The sequence below is a fragment of the Triticum aestivum genome, chromosome 3D (assembly GCF_018294505.1).
Source record: "Triticum aestivum cultivar Chinese Spring chromosome 3D, IWGSC CS RefSeq v2.1, whole genome shotgun sequence".
Classification (NCBI taxonomy): domain Eukaryota; kingdom Viridiplantae; phylum Streptophyta; class Magnoliopsida; order Poales; family Poaceae; genus Triticum; species Triticum aestivum.
The window spans coordinates 374,023,090-374,042,371 of record NC_057802.1 but is presented as its reverse complement, the minus strand read 5'-3'; the positions used below and the strand labels follow the sequence as shown (position 1 = coordinate 374,042,371).

The 19,282-nt window shown below is 47.2% G+C and overlaps 1 pseudogene; it reads left to right on the top strand.

Moving 5' to 3' along the window:
- The window catches only part of LOC123076310 (uncharacterized), a 174,692-nt pseudogene that overhangs the window by 67,466 nt on the left and 87,944 nt on the right, over nucleotides 1-19,282 (top strand).

Sequence of the window (19,282 nt, the reverse complement as noted above, 5' to 3'; positions counted from 1 at the left end):
GACAAGCTATGGGGGAGGAGCTAGCCAAACTCATCGAGGCCGGATTCATCAAACACATTAAACATCCGGATTGGCTGGCAAACTTGGTAATGGTACCAAAGAAGGACAAATCCTGGAGCCTATGCGTCGATTTCAAAGACCTTAACAAGGCCTGCCCTAAGGATCTCTTCCCTCTTCCCCGCATTGATCAAATCATTGAGGCCACCGCAGGTCACGACTCGCTATGCTTCCTTGATGCATATTCAGGATACCATCAAATCAAAATGAAGGAGTCTGATCAAGCCGCAACAACATTCATTACACCATACGGGCCGTTTTGCTTCAACACCATGCCTTTCGGGCTCAAGAACACCGGCGCCACCTACCAGCGCATGATCCAAACATGCCTCGAGAAACAGATCGGCAAAACAGTGGAGGCCTACGTGGATGACATCGTCATCAAAACCAGACACGTTGAAACACTAATAGACGACTTGCGTCTCACATTCGACAACCTCCACACATACGACATCAAGCTTAACCCGGAAAAGTGCGTCTTCGGCGTCCCTGCCGGTAAACTATTGGGCTTCATCGTTTCCAATAGAGGAATTGAAGCAAATCCAGCCAAAATCCGAGCTCTATCACAACTGGCAACGCCGACCGAACTCAAGCAGGTCCAAAAACTCGCTGGGTGCGTGGCAGCTTTAAGCCGCTTCATCTCCAGGTTGGGAGAAAAGGCGCTGCCGCTTTATCGCCTTCTACGGCGCACCGACAACTTCGAGTGGACAGACGCGGTGACGCCCGGACTAGAAGAAATAAAAGCCCTTCTGGCGAGCAACCCAATCCTGGCTGCGCCAAACGCCAGCGAGCCAATGCTTTTATACATATCAGCAACACACCAGGTGGTGAGCGTTGTACTCGTCGTCGAACGAGAATAGGACGGACACAAATTCCCGCTCCAGAAGTCGGTATACTACGTATCCACTGTCCTCACACCATGCAAATCCCGGTACCCTCATTATCAAAAAATAGCATATGCAGTCTTCATGGCATCCCAAAAATTGCGACACTACTTTCAGGAGTGCTCTATCACGGTGGCCTCCGAAGTGCCCCTCAATGATATAATTAATAACCGGGATGCAACGGGCCGGATTGCCAAATGGGCCATTGAGCTCCTGCCATTTGACATCACGTACAAACCATGTAGAGCCATCAAATCCCAGGTACTGGCCGACTTCGTCGCCGAATGGACAGAAGCCGAACTCCCTAAAGAGTACGGCGTGTATTCCAACTGGGTGATGCATTTTGACGGCTCCAAGATGTTGGCAGGGCTAGGGGCGGGCGTCGTATTAACGTCCCCCACAGGAGACAACGTCCAGTACGTACTCCAAATATTATACACAGACTCCAACAACGCAGCCGAATACGAGGCCTTGCTACATGGCCTCCGGATGGCCGTATCAATGGGCATACAACGCCTGGAGGTGCGAGGGGACTCAAACCTCGCAATATCCCAAATCAATGGAGACTTTGATGCCAAAGATCCAAAGATGGCAGCTTATCGCAATGCCGTTTTGAAGATGTCGGCTCGGTTCGAGGGACTCGAATTTCATCACATCGCCCGCGAAAGTAACCAAGCGGCAGACGTCCTTGCTCGCATCGGCGCTAAGCACGACACCGTCCCACCTAACATCTTCCTCGAAAGGCTCTTTAAGCCATCCGTGGTATGGCAAGGGGGAGATAGCAACGACAGTCCCGTTCCTAACACAAACTCGGATAACGAAGACGCCGATATCATCGGAGGCTCAACCACCGAAGTAACACCATCGGCCCACCTCATCATGGCAATAATTGCCCCGTGGACCGAACCATTCTTGTCCTACTTTAATAGGAAGGAGCTCCTAGAAGATCAGAATGAGGCTCGCCACATAGTCCTGCGTTCGAAGGCCTATAAAGTTCACGAAGGAGACCTCTACAAGAAAAGCACTACCGGAGACCTTCAAAGGTGTATCACCGAGGAGGGGCGGCAACTCTTGGCAGAAATTCACGCCGGTCTCGGCGGACACCACGCCGCAGCTCGGGCACTTGTCAGCAAGGCCTTCCGTACAGGATTTTAATGGCCTACAGCCCGGGCAGACGCACAGGACCTCGTCCAACGCTGTGTCGGATGCCAACTCTTCGCCAACCAAAGCCATATGCCCCCAACCGCTCTACACACAATCCCCATTACATGGCCCTTTGCGGTCTGGGGCTTGGACATGGTCGGACCCCTTAAAGGGGGAAGCCATAAGAAAAAAATATCTGTTGGTCATGGTGGACAAATTCACCAAGTGGATAGAGGCTAGACCGGTTAAAATGGCCGAGTCCGAACCGGTGATTGCATTTATATCCGATGTGGTACACCATTACGTACCGCACAACATCATCACCAATAACGGTTCGAATTTCACAGCCGATGAGGTGAAAACCTGGTGCGCTAATCTGGGCATTAAGCTCGATTACGCCTTTGTCTACCACCCGCAAACAAACGGTCAAGTCGAGCGAGCCAATGGTCTTATCATGAGCGGCATCAAACCCAGACTAGTGCGTTCTTTGAAAGAATCAGACAAACACTGGGTCGAGGAGCTCGACTCCATACTCTGGGGGCTGTGAACCACGCCCAACCGTACTACCGGATACACACCTTTCTTCATGGTGTACGGTGCAGAGGCTGTATTGCCCTGCGATATTATACACGACTCACCCCGAGTGCGTATGTACGAGGAGAAAGAGGCCGAGTTGGATCGGCAGGACAACCTAGATGCCCTGGAGGAGGAGCGCGACGTCGCCAAAGCCCGTTCAGCATTTTATCAACAGCAGGCTCGAAGATATCAAAGCAGAGAAGTACGGGCCAAGACTTACAACGTTGGTGAACTCATTCTATGTTTGCCAGAGAAGAAAAAGGACAAACTCAAGCCCAAATGGGAGGGTCCCTTCATAATTGACGAAGTTCTTACCGGAGGAGCGTACCGTCTTCGTGACGCATCAGACAATCGCCTAGCGCCGAACCCCTGGAACGCGGCCAGACTCTGAAGGTTCTATGCCTAGCGCCGAACCCTTTGTTAGTCTCCTTCTCCCCCACAATTTCCATAACTCTTTCCCTCTTTCTTTTTTCACAATTTTTTCGCTTTAAAGCTCTCATTCGGCTCGACCGAATACTGTTGACGTACACATTCTTACAAACGGACGCCCATTATGCCTAGGGGCTTCTTTTAACAGAAGCTTGTTAATATTACCTGCAGAGCATTAAGCTCATCACACATACGCGTCTTTCCCGTATGTCTTTTCTTCACCATTATATGCGTCGATATGACTTAAGTTTTGGCCAAGCTGGGTTGCCTGGCTCCTGTGCTTACCCCTACGTTCCCGATTGTTCGGCTAGGTGGTAAAGGGAGCACCTCTGCGATTGTTACTGCCGGGTCATCCGGATGTGTACCTCAGACTGGGTGAAGCCGAAAGCTAGCGTTCTTAAGGGAATATTCGGTCGGTGAATGAAAACTATTTATTGCGCTCACTTTATTGTGAACCCCTAGAAGTCATACACATTGTGATCTTCACATCACAATTCAGACATGTCTACTAATGCATGCACACCCAGGGAAAGAAACCCTTAACGGAACTATTCTACCTGGAAGATGTTTCTTACAATCTCAATGTAATATAACATAACTAGCTGGATACAACTTGTCTGTTCAAGCAACTATGACCCCTACACTTAGTTTTCCACACATACCCCGACCTATTCGGCCGTGACGGTATTCAGAAACACTCCGCACCTTCAGGTCCGGAGGTCGAAGCGAAAAGGTCTGCCATGACAAATGATATACAATTCGGCTAGAAATTCCACATGGTGAGGAAAGTACATAGTCACTTGGACTCAAACACTTCTGCCTCTGTACCATCTAACAGGCAGTCTAATTTACAATCCTGTTGGGAATATTTGGCGGCCACCTCTACTTGGTCATATACTAAACTAACGGGGATTTCTTCCCCATTTGGCCCTACCGGTCCGACCCGCGCCATGTGATTAGGATCAAGCTTGGTATATCGAGTCTTCACCATGGCCCACGCCTCTCGCGCACCCTCTCGACAGGCCGATATCTTCCATTGCCGGATACGCCGCCGCGCTCCCTTGAACCGCTCTACAAGCTCCTCCATACTTCCTGGAGGGGAGGCGGATGGCCATAGAGCCTTGCCAACACTCCGCATCGCCAGTCGCGCCTGTTCGTGCACTTGCGACAGCTTTTGCAGCAGATCACTCGATGATCCGGACACCTCCTCTTCAGGACGGCCCGTTAATATACCTGGAAGCATGGCTATATCAGTTTCATTTCTCTCCGAACTATTAAAAACAAACAAGTTCGGAAACATACTGAACATGCCGCCCCGCAGTTTCTTGTTCTCCTTTACGGAGTCGGATAGCTGGGCCCGCACATCCTTCAATTCTTCACCCAACATGGTGTTGGAGTCCTGCAGCTTGTTTTTCTCGTCCCTGATGCGGGTCAGCACACGTTCGCCCGCGGCGTGTTTGTAACACCCCAAAAAATTTGACCTTGTTTTATTAATTAAAATTTTGCGAGGAAATAATTTTTTTGCTTTCTGGATTTATCTTTGATTTCAGAACCCCTCTTCTCTTTAATATTGTGGGTTTTTACCTCAAGTGAAAACTTTTTCAAAAATATTATTGGACGTGTATACTCTCTCTATAAAACAATTCTTTTTTAGTGGATTTAATTGCATAATTTCTTTTCCCTGAACTTTATCCTTTTAAAATGATTTTTCATGAATTTGGAGTCTCTTTTGCATTCCAACCATTTGATTAATGCATTCAAATTTTTTACCAAAAATTGGGGATGTCATGTGATGTTTCTACATCACTTTTATGCAAGAATATCCTTTGGTCATTGGAGATTTTGAGCTCTACATCAACTTTTCGAAACTGGTCCAGTAGGTATTTTTGCACTACAACCTATTTAAATATTCCTTTAAAAATTCTTCCAAGTGTTTGGAGATGTCAGTAGATGCACACAATTCAACTTCATGCAAAAACCCAGTGATGTTCTTTGAAAAATTTGAGTGAAACATCCTCATCTTCATTCTGGTCCAGTTTGGTGATTTGTACTGCAACCCTAATTTATCTTGCTCTAGTAACCCTGAGCTTTTTCCTACTTATAGACCACCCTGCAAAACCCTTAAGTCCAGGAGGATGGACCCATTGGAGCATTTTTGGTTCATGAGATGATAGCTTTTAGTTTCTGCTCAAAAATGGTTTTCTCAAATATTTGCACTAGTAAGTTTCTGGTTTTGCCCAAATGATCTTGCCATCATCACCTACATCTAGGGAGACCCTGATCTGGAGTTTTTGGCCACTCCAAGAGTTGCCTAGATGCACTTAGCATTCTATCGAACACTTGATGTGCATGGGCAGATTTGGCATGATTATTAGTTTGCTTTGAGAACTTGATTCCCTGACCTAACCACCATGTCCATTAACCCCCTTGCTAGCTCTAACCTAGTCCTGTTATTTGCCAGCCTCGCTCTAGCACTCTAGGCTGCCCTGGCATTATGTCGAGCACGTCCCGTGCGTGCTCTGGGCGCGCCCAGAGCACACGTTTTGCACGTGCGGGCGCCCGAGCCGCCGCGTCGCACGGCCGCCTCCCCGCGCCCGCTCTGGCCTCTCCCCACTCACAGCCAGCACGCCCGCCCCTTCCCTCGCCACAGAGCCGCCCCTGGAGCGCCACAGTGCCGCCGTCAGGTCGGCCACGGCGGCTAGCGGCCGGCCACAGTGCGCCTCTGCCATGGACGGCGCCGCCCAAGCCACCCGCGCGCGCCAGCTGCCCCTGGAACAGCCCGAGCCTATCCTCAAGCCCGTCTGCTAGTGCTTGTCACCGCCTCGTCGCCCTGACCACTACAGAACGGCGACTCGCCGTCGTTCTTATCCACCACTGTGGGACCAGCCTCGTTGCGCTATAAAAGGAGGCCCCCGAGCTCCTCCGAGCACTCAGGCGACCCCAGGCCACCCCCATAGCCCCCCTCAGCCAGCAATCGGCGGATGGTAGCCGTCTTCCCCGACTCCGGTCGGTTCGGCCGCCGCCACCTTCCGGTACCATTCATCGCAACCAGGGCCTCCCCCACCCATCCAACGCCACCACCCGTTTCCCCTCGACCTCACGGAGCCGCCCAGCCTCTCAAACGCAACCAAGTACCATCATAGCTCGAAACCCCCAAACCACCCGAAGCCTCCTCCGCCGCGGAGCTCGCCGCCGGCGACTCCTTCCACCACCGTCGACCCAACGACCACCGGGAGGACCGCCCCGGTCTGGCGGGTCCATCCCTGCCCTCAGGTGCCCTCGAGGAGCTGCCGTTCGCAGGCATCGATCGCTGGAGTCCCGCCTCCGCTCGGGCAGAGGAAGAGGAGGGAGGAGGGACTAGTCAAACCTGACCAGTGGGCCCGCTGGACCCACTGTCAGCGACCCAGCCCCGCCGACGAGTGTTTTAAGTGGAGGCGTATTTCGCAAAAATACGTCTTCGCTAAACAGAAAGCGTAAGCCCCTCCGAAACGTTTTCTTTTTCTGTTTTATTTTTAAAAAACAGAACTTTGACTAAACTTTGACTGGCTATATCTTTTAAAATAAAACTCCAAATGAGTTGATTCTTTTTCCTACCTCTCTCAAATTTCATCTAGTTTATTTTAAGATTTATTTCAAAAATATTTAGGACAACTTTTTGTACTGTTTTTGAAATATATGTTATTTGAATATTTTTCAAAATAGGAAATGGAGAGAGAAGAAAACTTTCAAAAAAGGTTTTGGAGTGCACACTTCCTCTCCACAACCTGAAGGCAAGCATTCTGAATTCTGGCATAATACTTTCTTTTGGGTGTTGTTGATACGGTTACAACACCACCTTGGCTTGGGGCATACGTTATTTTATGTGACGATAAAATCATACGCATGAGTGCACAATGGAGATTCTTTCTTGTTAGAAATGGATATGCTGGTGATAGTGATCATCCTCGTGAGCTTCTCATGCAAACCGGAAGGAAGCCGGGAAAGTCGTGGTCTTGGGTAGACACGAGCTTGTCCCTAGTTCCTCGTTGAGACGAGTGTGTCCGGTATGGCATGATGAGGTACGATGAGTGGTAATTTCTGTCTGTTGGTTGAAGTATTTTGGTTATGCTAAGCATACAGGGAATACTTGGACCCACTAAGTCGGTCGTAGATCGAGTCTTGTTCCAGTAAACCCCACACTTGTTCGTACTACCACTTGTCCCTGCCGCAGGTAGGGTATGGTTCAGTAAGTTGTCAACCCCGCCCTAGCACACACCGTACAGAGAGGCCATGGTGGAAGATACCGGATGCATCCGGTAGGCATGCCACCTGGTCTGGGGGCATGGGTGTTTCCGGTTGGGACCGAGAGGGGGGCACCCCTTAGAGCGCGCGATATAAATTTGATCCCATGCTACGTCGAGATTGTAGCCTCCCCACCTAGAGTTTTGCTTGACAGGTGTCGTGGGTGATTCCAGACACCGGTAAGTTAAGCTGGTGTGTGCGGGTCAGGTGTGTTTTCAATTAAAAGACCGTAGGCGGAATTACTCCCGATGGGCTAAATAAATCCGTTACTCGTGGGTAAAGAGTACACCTTCTGCAGAGGTTAAATCTATTCGGATAGCCATGTCCATGGGTAAGGACTACAGTCTGAGATGGGTCTAGTGACGGTTTTCGGATGGAGAAACGGCTAAACCAGAGTATTGATTATGACCTATGACATATGAGGATTATGATTATTATAGTGACGGTCTTCGGATGGAGAAACGGCTAAACTAGATCTTTGATTATGACCTGTGACATATGAGGATTATGATTATTATAGTGACGGTCTTCGGATGGAGAAACGGCTAAACTAGATCATTGATAAAGACCTGTGACATATGAGGATTATGTTTATTATTATTGTGGACTAACCATTTACATTATTTGAATTATTGAGTATCCCTGGGACGGTGCTACCTCCTGGATACTCACTGCGATTATCCTCTTATAAGCCCTTTATGTGGTGTCGCCCAGACGCCCGACTGTGGCATGCTTGTTATTATTATTATTTATAAGCCCTTTATGTGGTGTCGCTCAGACGCCCGACTGTGGCATGCTTGTTATTCCTTTTATCTATAAGCCCTTTACGTGGTGTCGCTCAGACGCCCGACCGAGGCATGATTTATCTTATTATCCTTTCGAGGCGTCGCTTCAGACACTCGATCGGTGCATTCTATATTTCTACTCCCGTAATTGCATATTCATATTTTACCCGCATGCGTATATCATGGATTTCGTTTATTTCGTAACAGACGTTATGATCGTAAAATCTTTCGGAGCATGATCATCATCGTTATATTATACCCGTGTTCATAATGTTTGCGAGTACATTCAAACGTACTCACTGGCTTGTCCCTGGCTATTGTCTTGGCCAGATTTCTCGCATGGAGATAAGCATTGCAATGACAGCCCCGGAACCTACGCAATGATGATAGCAGCCTCGCGAAGATAGGACTTATCCTAGACAGCTGTTCTTGTGGGAAATGGAGTCCCATAGACGCAGATGAACCACAAACCGCTTCCGCCATCAACCACTAGAAACCAAGTGTTGTGCTCATAGGCCACAATGGTCTTGTACTGCATATTTTGTACTTTGCTTGGAATTTCTGTATCAAGTTGGTGCCTCATGAGCTAACAGTAATCCTGGGGCTGGTGAGCACAAGGGCCATTTTCTGGGAAATTAATATCCCGAAAATCCGGTCCTGACAGTGTTGCCTCTTCGCCTCCTTTTCTCCCTCTTGGGCGGTCTTCAACTCCTTCTCAAATTGATCAGGCAACCCTATTATGCGATCAGTGGTAGTATTAGCATAGTTTGTGTACATTGACTATTCCTCAATAGAGGAGAACGTTACCAGTGGACGACTTCTTCAAATTTTCCAGTTCGGTTGTAGCAGCATTTAACTGTGCCCGACACTGTTCCAGCTCTTGGGCGAGCAGGTCGTTCTTCTCGGTAAGAACCTGGCGATATAACGGTCCCCAAATCAGTTGTATCAACTGCTTTCAGTCCCGGGGGCTACTGGCTCATGGCTATCCTATTTCGGAAAAAGAAAACTTACCCGCACATCTGTTAAATACTGCTTCGTGGCTATACTAAGCCCGTTTTGAGCAGTTCGAATGTACGCATCAGCCGAGCTGAAGGCATTAAATGCCTCTTTCGAAAACTCCGGGTCTCGTAAAACATCCCTACAGCACCGATGATTCATGGCGCTCTCCACTTCCGAGTTGGTAACAGACATATTCTCCGAACCCTCGGCCGAAGGATAGTCCGGCACTGTTCCTATGTTGGCTCCCGCCTTTCCAACGGGGTCTAAATCCCGGGCGCGGGGAGTACGGCTGGCCGGACCCTCGGGTTTAGTCTGGTGAACTTTTTTCCTGGTGCCAAACAAGCATACAAGTTACAGTTGGATGTGACTGTTGAAGTATACCTTTAAATCCTTACCTCTTTGATGAGGGACCGATCGCGACTTCATCGACCTTCCTTTTAGAAGCCTTGCTCGACGCCGGAGCCGCCCCTGGAGTAGTATGACGTGCCGAACGTCTCCCCTGTGGAGTACGAGATAGTGCGATGGGTGAGGTAGTGCGAGGGAGCTCTTTCGAGAGAGGTTTTTCTCAAACGACTTACGTGGGAAGCAGGAAGAAGACCAGGGTAATCGGCGATAATGGCCACTTCCGTGCCATCGTAGCTCGCCTGGTAAAACATCCCTTCTGCGAGTACCATGAATATATCCGGATCTTCTTCGAACCCGGGATCCAGCTCCTGGTTGTGGTCCTCAGGCTGTGGGGCGGGGCTGTAAAACCCCTCGGTGATTCTTCGCCAATGCTGTTATAAGCGGATTAGAAATTTGTCAAAGGTAACCCGGGAAGCGAAATGAGTAAAGCAGAAGGATTGGGGCTTACCCAACTGGGAGGATTATACATAGAATATCCATCTCTGCGATTGATTCGAAGAAATTCCTCTTCCTCCCCTTTGAACAGCTCGGCCAGTATTTTGGCCAGAGCGGCGGGGGTGCCCGGACCTTTTCGACCACCGCAGGAGGCATCGTCCTCCCTGTTGTAGTGCCACATTGGGAGCCCTCTGTATTGAAGTGGCTGAACCCCTCGCGTGCTGGAGGTCGCCATTACCTCAACCATTGTTAATCCGGACCAGGCGAGCGTCTTTATCTCGCCCAAGAGTTGACGAACCTCCGCACTGTCATCCTCCACAAGGCTCCGGGGGCGCCAACTGTGGCGTTTCTTTAGCGGAACGCTTGCAAATTCAGGGAGACCCTTTCGAACTGGATCGGGAAGCGCAACGTCCTCGATGTAGAACCACTCGGAAAGCCATTCTTTAGATGCCTTCCTTGGTGTGCCAGACGGGTATCCGGTATCGGCGATGCGCCACACTTCGGCTCCGCCCACTTCAAATATTGACCCCTCATGGTTGCGAGGGACAAGACAGAACAATTTTCTCCATAGTTCGAAATGGGCTTCAACACCCAGAAATAGCTCGCATAAAGCAACATAAGCTGCAATGTGCTGGATAGAGGCGGGAGTGAAGTTATGCAGCTGAAGGCCATAATACTCCAGAAGCCCTCGGACGAACGGGTGGACTGGAAATCCGACGCCTCTTATCAGATAGGGGACCAGGCACACTCGCTCCCCCCGGACGGATTGGGGGAGTCCTCCGCCTGAGTCACATCATTGAAGGAGACCAACCCTGCTCGGCCAGGGACCAGATCTGCGGGAGGAAGAAATCCCTGCATTTGCAGCTTTGCTAACTGACTATTATTCACAGAACACTTCTCCCACTTGCTTCTCTTTGGGCTGGAGCAGGAGGAAGAATTGGGAATGCTAGCCAAGTTGGAATGGCTTCTCCTGGCAGTTTCTGGGGATTTTCTCGGTGCGATATCGCCTGGATCTAAGATCCAATTTCATTAAATAGGCGTTCTGCCTTGTGTGGACGAGGTGTTGTTTGCAAAAATGCCCTGACTTTCCGCATTCGCTCGACACGTGGAAGACGAAGTTATTAGCGCGCAGAAGCCGAGGGGGACGATATTGAGTCAACGACCAGATACATTACTTAAAGAAGGGAACCCACCATGCAATGCCGAAGACAATCCGAGCGCCGAACATATCATCATTGAAGCCTGGTTCGGGGGCTACTGAGGGAGTCCGGGACTAAGGGGTCCTCGGGCGTCTGGCCTGTTATCCATGGGCCGGACTGATGGGCTGTGAAGACACGAAGACCGAAGACTATACCCGTGTCCGGATTGGGGTCTCCTTAGCGTGGGAGGCAAGCAAAGCGACCGGCTATGAAGATTCCCTCTTATGTAACCGACCTCATGTAACCCTAGATCTCTCCGGTGTCTATATAAACCGGAGAGCATAGTCCGGATAGGGCAGATTCATTACCATATACTCATATGCTAGACTTCTAGGGTTTAGCCATTACGATCTCGTGGTAGATCAAATCTTGTAACACTCATATTCATCAAGATCAATCAAGCAGGAAGTAGGGTATTACCTCCATAGAGAGGGCCCGAACCTGGGTAAACATCGTGTCCCCCGTCTCCTGTTACCATCAATCCTAGACGCACAGTTCGGGACCCCCTACCCGAGATCCGCCGGTTTTGACACCGACAATGGGCTTCCTCTAAATGCCATAGGTCTTTGTGAGCAAGCGAGTTGGATGCACACCCACTTAGTTTCTTTTGTTGAGCTTTCGTACACTTATAGCTCTACTGCATCCGTTGCATGACAATCCCTACTCACTCACATTGATATCTATTGATGGGCATCTCCATAGCCCGTCGATACGCCTAGTTGATGTGAGACTATCTTTCCCTTTTTGTCTTCTCCACAACCACCATTCTATTCCACATATAGTGCTATGTCAATGGCTCACGCTCATGTATTGCGTGAAGATTGAAAAAGTTTGAGAACATCAAAAGTATGAAACAATTGCTTGGCTTGTCATCGGGGTTGTGCATGATTAAATACTTTGTGTGATGAAGATAGAGCATAGCCAGACTATATGATTTTGTAGCGATAACTTTCTTTGGCCATGTTATTTTGAGAAGACATGATTGCTTTGAAGGAAATATGCCCTAGAGGCAATAATAAAGTTATTATTTATTTCCTCATATCATGATAAATGTTTATTATTCATGCTAGAATTGTATTAACCTGAAACATAATACTTGTGTGAATACATAGACAAACAGAGTGTCACTAGTATGCCTCTACTTGACTAGCTCGTTGATCAAAGATGGTTATGTTTCCTAGCCATAGACATGAGTTTTCATTTGATTAACGGGATCACATCATTAGAAGAATGATGTGATTGACTTGACCCATTCCGTCAGCTTAGCACTTGATCGTTTAGTATTCTGCTATTGCTTTCTTCATGACTTATGCATGTTCCTATGACTATGAGATTATGCAACTCCCGTTTATCGGAGGAACACTTTGTGTGCTACCAAACGTCACAACATAACTGGGTGATTATAAAGGTACTCTACAGGTGTCTCCAAAGGTACTTGTTGGGTTGGCGTATTTCGAGATTAGGATTTGTCACTCTGATTGTCGGAGAGGTATCTCTAGGCCCACTCGGTAATGCACATCACTATAAGCCTTGCAAGCAATGTGACTAATGATTTAGTTGCGGGATGATGTATTATGGATCGAGTAAAGAGACTTGCCGGTAACGAGATTGAACTAGGTATTGAGATACCAACGATCGAATCTCGGGCAAGTAACATACCGATGACAAAGGGAACAACGTATGTTGTTATGCGGTTTGACCGATAAAGATCTTCGTAGAATATGTAGGAACCAATATGAGCATCCAGGTTCCGCTATTAGTTATTGACCGGAGACGTGTCTCGTTCATGTCTACATAGTTCTCGAACCTGTAGGGTCCGCACGCTTAAAGTTAGATGACGATCGGTATTATGAGTTTTGTGTTTTGATGTACCGAAGGTAGTTCGGAGTCCCGGATATGATCATGGACATGACGAGGAGTCTCGAAATGGTTGAGAAATAAAGATTGATATATTGGAAGCCTATATTTAGATATCGAAAGTATTCCGGGTGAAATCGGGATTTTACCAGAGTACAAGGGGTTACCGGAACCCCCCCCCCCGGGGGGGGAAGTAACGGGCCTATTGGGCCTTAGTGGAGAAGAGAGAGGGCATCCAGGAGGTGGCGCGGCCCCCCTTGCCCCAGTCCGAATTGGACAAGGGAAGGGGGTGGCAGCCCCCCTCTCCTTCCTTCTCTCCACCTCCTCCTTCCCCCCTTCTCCTACTCCTACTAGGAAAGGAGGAGTCCTTCTCCCGGTGGGAGTAGGACTCCCCCCTTGCCGCGCCCTCCCTGGCCGGCGCCTCCCCCCCCTTGCTCCTTTATATATGGGGACGGGGGCACCTCTAGATGCTCAAGTTGATCTGTTGATCTATTCCAGCTGTGTGCGGTGCCCCCCTCCACCATATTCCACCTCGGTCATATCGTAGCAGTGCTTAGGCGAAGCCCTGCGTCGGTAGCAACATCATCACTGTCACCACGCCATCGTGCTGAAGGAACTCTCCCGGGAAGCTCTGCTGGATCGGAGTTCACGGGACGTCATCGAGCTGAACGTGTGCTGAACTCAGAGGTGCCGTACGTTCAGTACTTGGATCGGTCGGATCGTGAAGACGTACGACTACATCAACCGCATTGTGCTAACGCTTCCGCTTTCGGTCTACGAGGGTACGCGGACAACACTCTCCCCTCTCGTTGCTATGCATCACCATGATCCTGTGTGTGCGTAGGAATTTTTTTGAAATTACTACGTTCCCCAACAGTGGCATCCGAGCCTGGTTTTATGCGTAGATGTTATATGCACAAGTAGAACACAAGTGAGTTGAGGGCGATACAAGTCATACTGCTTACTAGCATGTCATACTTTGGTTCGACGGTATTGTTGGATGAAGCGGCCCGGACCGACATTACGCGTACGCTTACGCGAGACTGGTTCTACCGACGTGCTTTGCACATAGGTGGCTGGCGGGTGTCAGTTTCTCCAACTTTAGTTGAACCGAGTGTGGCTATGCCCGGTCCTTGAGAAGGTTAAAACAGCACTAACTTGACGAACTATCGTTGTGGTTTTGATGCGTAGGTAAGAACGGTTCTTGCTCAGCCCGTAGCAGCCACGTAAAACTTGCAACAACAAACTAGAGGACGTCTAACTTGTTTTTGCAGGGCATGTTGTGATGTGATATGGTCAAGACATGATGCTATATTTTATTGTATGAGATTATCATGTTTTGTAACCGAGTTATCGGCAACTGGCAGGAGCCATATGGTTGTCGCTTTATTGTATGCAATGCAATCGCCCTGTAATGCTTTACTTTATCACTAAGCGGTAGCGATAGTGGTAGAAGCATAAGTTGGCGAGACGACAACGATGCTATGATAGAGATCAAGGTGTCGCGTCGATGACGATGGTGATCATGACGGTGCTTCGGAGATGGAGATCACAAGCACAAGATGATGATGGCCATATCATATCACTTATATTGATTGCATGTGATGTTTATCTTTTATGCATCTTATCTTGCTTTGATTGACAGTAGCATTATAAGATGGTCTCTCACTAAATTTCAAGATAAAAGTGTTCTCCTTGAGTATGCACCGTTGCGAAAGTTCTTCGTGCTGAGACACCACGTGATGATCGGGTGTGATAAGCTCTACGTTCAAATACAACGGGTGCAAAACAATTGCACACGCGGAATACTCAGGTTAAACTTGACGAGCCTAGCATATGCAGATATGGCCTCAGAACACTGAGACTGAAAGGCCGAGCGTGAATCATATAGTAGATATGATCAACATAGTGATGTTCACCATTGAAAACTACTCCATCTCACGTGATGATCGGACATGGTTTAGTTGATTTGGATCATGTGATCACGTAGATGATTAGAGGGACGTCTATCTAAGTGGGAGTTCTTAAGTAATATGATTAATTGAACTTAAATTTATCATGAACTTAGTACCTGATAGTATCTTGATTGTCTATGTTGTTGTAGATAGATGGCCCGTGCTGTTGTTCCGTTGAATTTTAATGTGTTCCTTGAGAAAGCAAAGTTGAAAGATGATGGTAGCAATTACACGGATTGGGTCCGTAACTTGAGGATTATCCTCATTGCTGCACAGAAGAATTACGTCCTGGAAGCACCGCTAGGTGCCAGGCCTGCTGCAGGCGCAACACCAGATGTTATGAACGTCTGGCAGAGCAAAGCTGATGACTACTCGATAGTCAAGTGTGCCATGCTTTACGGCTTAGAACCGGGACTTCAACGACATTTTGAACGTCATGGAGCATATGAGATGTTCCAGGAGTTGAAGTTAATATTTCAAGCAAATGCTCGGATTGAGAGATATGAAGTATCCAATAAGTTCTATAGATGCAAGATGGAGGAGAATAGTTCTGTCAGTGAGCATATACTCTGAATGTCTGGGTATAACAATCACTTGATTCAACTGGGAGTTAATCTTCCAGATGATAGCGTCATTGACAGAATTCTTCAATCACTGCCACCAAGCTACAAGAACTTCGTGATGAACTATAACATGCAAGGGATGGATAAGACAATTCCCGAGCTCTTCGCAATGCTAAAGGTTGCGGAGGTAGAAATCAAGAAGGAGCATCAAGTGTTGATGGTCAACAAGACCACCAGTTTCAAGAAAAAGGGCATAGGGAAGAAGAAAGGGAACTTCAAGAAGAATAGCAAACAAGTTGCTGCTCAGGAGAAGAAACCCAAGTCTGGACCTAAGCCTGACACTGAGTGCTTCTACTGCAAACAGACTGGTCACTAGAAGCGGAACTACCCCAAGTATTTGGCGGATAAGAAGGATGGCAAGGTGAACAAAGGTATATGTGATATACATGTTATTGATGTGTACCTTACTAATGCTCGCAGTAGCACCTGGGTATTTGATACTGGTTCTGTTGCTAATATTTGCAACTCGAAACAGGGACTACGGATTAAGCGAAGATTGGCTAAGGACGAGGTGACGATGCGCGTGGGAAATGGTTCCAAAAGTCGATGTGATCGCGGTCGGCACGCTACCTCTACATCTACCTTCGGGATTAGTTTTAGACTTGAATAATTGTTATTTGGTGCTAGCGTTGAGCATGAACACTGGATCTTGTTTGATGCGAGACAGTTATTCATTTAAATCAGAGAATAATGGTTGTTCTATTTATATGAGTAATATCTTTTATGGTCATGCACCCTTGAGGAGTGGTCTATTTATATTAAATCTCTATAGTAGTGATACACATATTCATAATATTGAGGCCAAAAGATGTAGAGTTGATAATGATAGTGCAACTTATTTGTGGCACTGCCGTTTAGGTCATATTGGTGTAAAGCGCATGAAGAAACTCCATTCCGATGGACTTTTGGAATCACTTGATTATGAATCACTTGGTACTTGCGAACCATGCCTCATGGGCAAGATGACTAAAACGCCGTTCTCCGGAACTATGGAGCGAGCAACAGATTTGTTGGAAATCATACATACATATGTATGTGGTCCGATGAATGTTGAGGCTCGCGGCGGGTATCGTTATTTTCTCACCTTCACAGATGATTTAAGCAGATATGGGTATATCTACTTAATGAAACATAAGTCTGAAACATTTCAAAAGTTCAAAGAATTTCAGAGTGAAGTTGAAAATCATCGTAACAAGAAAAATAAAGTTTCTACGATCTGATCATGGAGGAGAATATTTGAGTTACGAGTTTGGTCTTCATTTGAAACAATGCGGAATAGTTTCGCAACTCACGCCACCCGGAACACCACAGCGTAATGGTGTGTCCGAATGTCGTAATCGTACATTACTAGATATGGTGCGATCTATGATGTCTCTTACTGATTTACCGCTATCATTTTGGGGTTATGCTTTAGAGATGGCTGCATTCATGTTAAATAGGGCACCATCGAAATCCGGTTAGACGATGCCTTATGAACAGTGGTTTGGCAAGAAACCAAAGTTGTCGTTTCTTAAAGTTTGGGGCTGCAATGCTTATGTGAAAAAGCTTCAACCTGATAAGCTCGAACCCAAATCAGAGAAATGTATCTTCATAGGATACCCAAAGGAAACTATTGGGTACACCTTCTATCACAGATCTGAAGGCAAGACTTTTGTTGCTAAATTTGGATCCTTTCTAGAGAAGGAGTTTCTCTCGAAAGAAGTGAGTGGGAGGAAAGTAGAACTTGATGAGGTAACTGTACCTGCTCCCTTATTGGAAAGTAGTTCATCACAGAAACCGGTTCCTGTGACATCTACACCAATTAGTGAGGAAGCTAATGATATTGATCATGAAACTTCAGATCAAGTTACTACTGAACCTCGTAGGTCAACCAGATTAAGATCCGCACCAGAGTGGTACGGTAATCCTATTTTGGAGGTCATGTTACTAGACCATGACGAACCTACGAACTATGAAGAATCGATGGTGAGCCCAGATTCCGCGAAATGGCTTGAGGCCATGAAATCTGAGATGGGATCCATGTATGAGAACAAAGTGTGGACTTTGGTTGACTTGCCCGATGATCGGCAAGCCATTGAGAATAAATGGATCTTCAAGAAGAAGACTGACACTGACGGTAATGTTACTGTCCATAAAGCTCAACTTGTTGCAAAAGGTTTTTGACAAGTTCAAGGGATTGACTACAATGAGACTTTCTCACCCGTAACGGTGGAGCTGTTAGTTGGTGCAGTTCTAAACAAAGCGTTGTGGCGGGATCTACGTGTGAAGCGGAGTACATAGCTGCTTTGGAAGCAGCAAATGAAGGAGTCTGGATGAAGGAGTTCATATCCGATCTAGGTGTCATACCTAGTGCATCGGGTCCAATGAAAATCTTTTGTGACAATACTGGTGCAATTGCCTTGGCAAAGGAATCCAGATTTCACAAGAGGACCAAGAACATCAAGAGATGCTTCAACTCCATCCGGGATCAAGTCCAGGTGGGAGACATACAAATTTGCAAGATACATACGGATCTGAATGTTGCAGACCCGTTGACTAAGCCTCTTCCACGAGCAAAACATGATCAGCACCAAGGCTCCATGGGTGTTAGAATCATTACTGTGTAATCTAGATTATTGACTCTAGTGCAAGTGGGAGACTGAAGGAAATATGCCCTAGAGGCAATAATACAGTTATTATTTATTTCCGCATATCATGATAAATGTTTATTATTCATGCTAGAATTGTATTAACCGGAAACATAATACTTGTGTGAATACATAGACAAACAGAGTGTCACTAGTATGCCTCTACTTGACTAGCTCATTGATCAAAGATGGTTATGTTTCCTAGCCATAGACATGAGTTGTCATTTGATTAACGGGATCACATCATTAGGAGAATGATGTGATTGACTTGAACCATTCCGTTAGCTTAGCACTTGATCGTTTAGTATTCTGCTATTGCTTTCTTCATGACTTATACATGTTCCTATGACTATGAGATTATGCAACTCCCGTTTACCGGAGGAACACTTTGTGTGCTACCAAACGTCACAATGTAACTGGTTGATTATAAAGGTACTCTACAGGTGTCTCCAAAGGTACTTGTTGGGTTGGCGTATTTCGAGATTAGAATTTGTCACTCCGATTGTCGGAGAGGTATCTCTGGGCCCACTCGGTAATGCACATCACTATAAGCCTTGCAAGAAATGTGACTAATGAGTTAGTTGCGAGATGATGTATTATGGAACGAGTAAAGAGACTTTCCGGTAACGAGACTGAACTAGGTATTGAGATACCAACGATCGAATCTCGGGCAAGTAACATACCGATGACAAAGGGAATAACGTATGTTGTTATGCGGTTTGACCGATAAAGATCTTCGTAGAATATGTAGGAACCAATATGAGCATCCAGGTTCCGCTATTGGTTATTGACCGGAGACGTGTCTCGGTCATGTCTACATAGTTCTCGAACCCGTAGGGTCCGCACGCTTAAAGTTAGATGACGATCGGTATTATGAGTTTTGTGTTTTGATGTACAGAAGGTAGTTCGGAGTCCCGGATATGATCACGGACATGACGAGGAGTCCCGAAATGGTTGAGACATAAAGATTGATACATTGGAAGCCTATATTTGGATATTGGAAGTGTTCCGGATGAAATCGGGATTT